A 4562-nucleotide genomic window follows, 5' to 3' on the forward strand; every position below is an offset into this window, starting at 1 on the left:
ATTCTGGGCTCCCTTGGAATTCTAGTTATGGTGCTGAAAAATTTCCACTAAAATAATATTTTGAATAGTCTATTTTTGATGCACTCCTAAAGGTGGGTTATAACTTTTTGCACATTTGGATTTTAACGGACTGCATGTAATGTTATGGAGTGGGGGAGGAGGGAAATTGGACTTGTGAGTTTGGACACTTTGGACCTTTTGAACTACATAGGGTTTATATTGTGTTACATGAGGCTTAGCAGTAATTATTTTTATTCAGTGTCTGAACGTATCGTTTGATTACTGTGTTGAGGATGGTTTTCTTATCAGTGCTTTGTGAACAGTTGTTTCTGTGTTGGATCAGTGGAAGACCTCCTCGTTTAGTTTTGTCCTTATTGGTACTGAACTGTTCACAGTCATGCAATTGTGGCCTATAACTTTTGGTGCACTAACGATCTTAAGTGCCTGTGTTTTTTCTCACGTTGTTGAAACACTTTCACATTAGGTGTGTACACAAACCATTCTCAGTGGCTTTGAACCCCGGGTTGAGAGTTGTTCTGAATAGCGTTGTTTGAAACGGCTGTTTAAAAATAGAAAGCCTGTGCTAGGGATGCCAGGCTTCTGGTATTGCATCTACTGGCTGTGCAATAGATGTTTTTGGGAAAGAGAGAATGAATGCTTGTTGTTTGTGTACACTGCGTCACGGGGCTTCGGTGGTGCAGAGGGGAGGAACCTTTACATTTCAAGCATTGCATTAGATTGAGCGTGTGCTTCTCATCGTTTCTGAAAAGCTGTTCTAATCAGAAGCCCACAGATATGTCATTGCTGCTGCTTACTGTGGTTCAGTCCAGCTTTGTGTTACTTTTCTGCCTGCTCTGACCTAAGATACATATCATACCAGTCCATCTGCTCTCTGACTTCCAAACTGACTTCCTGCCTGAGAGATACGGATGGCTTTACCGTGATCATTTGCTGATCCAAGGATGGAACAGTGAAATATAGTCTAATTTCAGAACCTTGAGTTATGTCAGCACCTTCATTTTTTTATCCATAAGCTAACTAACCACAGTCTTAAGGCAGTGGTGTTTGTATATTACTGGTTTTCTTTGACTCTTTAGATACATGTGAAAACTAGCACAGAATTGGAAGCTTCTGTAAGTGTCTAAACTAGTATTGTAGGTTTTAACTTCTTTAAAGACAAAACAATAGCTCTTCAAAGGCTTATTTTTTCACAAGTACATTCGGTGTGGAAGGCACTTTGCATTAAAATATTTTTACTGTAGTCTAACATCTGAAATCACTTGCTCTGGTACAGCTTTCACACTGCATGTTCATTTTACTATATTTTGGTATTGGCAATTTTACACATCGGGTGGAGGTGAAGCAGCTCCATTGTGGATCTTTTAAAAAGAGAGGGAGGGGGGCAACAGAAAGAACTACTGATGTAGCTCAGTAGAATAGGGGAATATTTGTGGTTGGTAATTGTCAGGGTCTCCTATTTATCAGTACTTTTATAAATCTATGAAAATTGTTAAATTATTTTAGAAACAGTGCTGTAAATATGTCACATTTAAATTGTCAATAAATCACTTTGGGTAACTTAAAGTAACAGCTGCCTCTGTTTTCTTGCAGTGCATTGAATGTTTTTGTGGTGTTTTCAGTGTTACACAGGAGAAATCATGTCTGTGACACCTGGAAGCAGCTCGCTGTGCAACAGCAGGCTTTCGTCACACCAGAGTGACTGCACTGCAGTGTGGTGCAGTGAACTGGGGTCTCAACAACATGCAAGCTTCAGATAAAGGAATGTAACTGAATACAGTGTTTTATACAGGTGGTACATAGTTATCCAAATCCAGTTAGATTGTGACATCTTCTGACAGAATTAATGCATCTTAGCTTTTCTTCAGAGACCATTGTGACCTGAGCTGTGGGCACTGAAATAAGTGAGGTGTGTTGCTGTGTGCTGTCATACATCTGTTCGTTAAGCATTTGCTATTGCCTCTCCTTTATTGGAGAGGAAATTGACTAATTCTTCACAGCTATACCTTTCCTTAAGTTTCTTGCTGCAGTATTGACTGCTAAACCTGCGATTCAGCTGCTCCGAAGGCAGCTGCCAAACGTAGTGGTCCAGAATATAGTTCAGTGCATGCACTTGTCTGAGCTCCTGCAGTGACGGGATGCCAGCACCACCTAGAGGTCACAGTCAGGATCTACAATGGCATTGCTCTGTGCGATGAGTGTAATTGTGCTTTCTGTCATAGAATCACAGAATGGCATGGGTTGAAAAGAACCACACTGACCATCTGGTTCCAACCCCCTGCCCTGTGCAGGGTCTCCAGCCACCAGACCAGGCTGCCCAGAGCCACATCCAGCCTGGCCTCGAATGCCTCCAGGGATGGGGCATCCCCAGCCTCCTTGGGCAGCCTGTTCCAGTGCTTTGGTGCTATCAGCTGCTTTTAGCCTTGTAATTCCCACCCGTGCTTTGGAGCACAGTGTGCAGCTGTCTGATGCCAGTGTGACTGCAGCACTTCGGGGATGTTCTGCTGAAGTAATGAGGGCTGCTCTGTGAACTGTGTTCCAAATGGCTGCCTTGCTTTTTTGCTTTGGCTTTGCTGTGCTGCCTAAGAAAGCAACTGGAACTCGTTGGTAAAGGTAATTAATGGAGCAGCAGTGATATACTGCTCTTCAAAGTGGTACCTTTGACTTTTTAATTAAGGGCTTTGCATTTGAAACGTCCATCAGCACTGTAATTCTGCATATCTGTGTGTGCAGTGTGAGCACACCTGTCAAGAATCCAAACCACTCTGCTGCACTGCATTCCTGCTGCTAACCCAGCCATCAGCAAACCCCAGCACTGGAACCGAGCTGCTCCTTTGGGAGAGCAGGAGATGCAAGATGCTACAGGCGGGTCTCCAAAGTGCGCTTTTCTCAGATGCTAAGCCCCTTCTGATAGATGTCTCCTGGCTTTGGATCGTTGTTTTGGGCGGAAGCATTACAGCAAGGGGGAGCTGCAGCTGTGGCTGGGTTTGTATTGCCCTTTGAGTGCTGGGCACTTCTACACAGAGGGGTAGTTAGCAAATCTGTCAGCAAACCCGGATATCAAACAGCCCAAACATATTGGTTGGTCTGAAAAGTGAGGTGTTTATGTTTGTGTGTCCATGTGAAACCTATAAAATGAATAGAATAAAGTACTCCACACATAACCTTTCACCTAGGAACACGGATAGTGGGGTGGCTGAGGCAAGACTTGGAGATCTTGAAAGTCTTTTGCAGCCTTCATGGTTCTATGGTTCTACAATCCTTTCTGGTTCCACGGCTGGCAGCAGGAGGCCTTCAACATTCTCCAATAAGCTGAAAGCAAACCCTTGTTCCCGCTGCAGATCCCAAGTGATGCCATGCCAGCAGTACCAGCACGGATGGGGGAGGAACAAGGAGCTGTCACGCTGTAACCCTGTCGGTCCTGCAGCAGCTGAGGCTTCAAAGAGCCATTGTGAGTTATCTGGCATAGACGATGCCATGCACGATGCCTGGGTGGGGAAGGCAGAGGAATGTGCTGCTGGGGCTGATCAGAGCTGATGCAGTCACTCTGCACTTGAATTTCTTACGTATTTGTGCTGATCAGTGCTCATCTCACAGCCTTGTCTTCGTTTCCAACTGGGAGTTGGTCAAAAGTAGCCAGTAAGTAATGGATGCATAAATAACTGGGAGAAATGTTGCTATAATACCTGTGCTATGTATCACAGAATCGGAATATCCCATTTTGGAAGAGTCTCATGGAGTATCACTGACTCCAACTCCTATATATGTGACCTCTTAAAGAAAAATCAATGTGTGTGCATTTCCAAACAGTTCTTTATCATTTTTAGCATTACAACCACTTCAGTGATGCAAGCCAGGTGTTCAAGGCCGGGTTGGACGGGGCCCTGGGCAGCCTGCTGTAGTATTTAATGTGGAGGTTGGCTGCTGTCTGTGGCAGGGGGGTTGGATCTTTATGATCCTTGAGGTCCCTTCCAACCCGGGCCATTCGGTGATTCTGTGATTTTGCTCTGCACTGTGCCATATTATTAGTTTCGGTTGCTTCTGCAATAACTCCTCCTCTTTTGTTGCCACGTCGGGAGAGCGGGAGGCAGCAGCTGTGAGCGGCTCTGATCGCAGCGCTGCAGACGGTGCTTTTGTGCCCTCGAATAACCGGGCAGCACGGTAAGCATCGTGTCCCCATCATCCCGCCCTTATCTTATGGTCTGAGCGCTGGTATTTGTAATACGAGGGTATAAACGCGGGGGCCACGAGCACAGAGCCATGAAGGCTGGAAAAGACCTTTCGGACCCTCGAGTCCGACCCCTCCACGCCCGCTGGCCGCGTCGCACAACCCTTACTCCCAGGGCAATCCGTGCCCGCTCACTCCCCAAAGAATCCTTCCCTAACACCCAGCCTAAACCCCCCCCCGCCCCCAATCCACCAAACCCCAACCGGAGGGGTCTCAACACCCCTGGGCCGTGCTCTCGGCCGCCCCTCCTCCCGCCCCGCCCTCGCTCCGCCGCTTAAATCCCGCTCCGCCACCTCCCTCCGCCGTCACCGCCGCG

Source organism: Tetrao urogallus, assembly GCF_951394365.1.
Source record: "Tetrao urogallus genome assembly, chromosome: 5".
NCBI lineage: Eukaryota > Metazoa > Chordata > Aves > Galliformes > Phasianidae > Tetrao > Tetrao urogallus.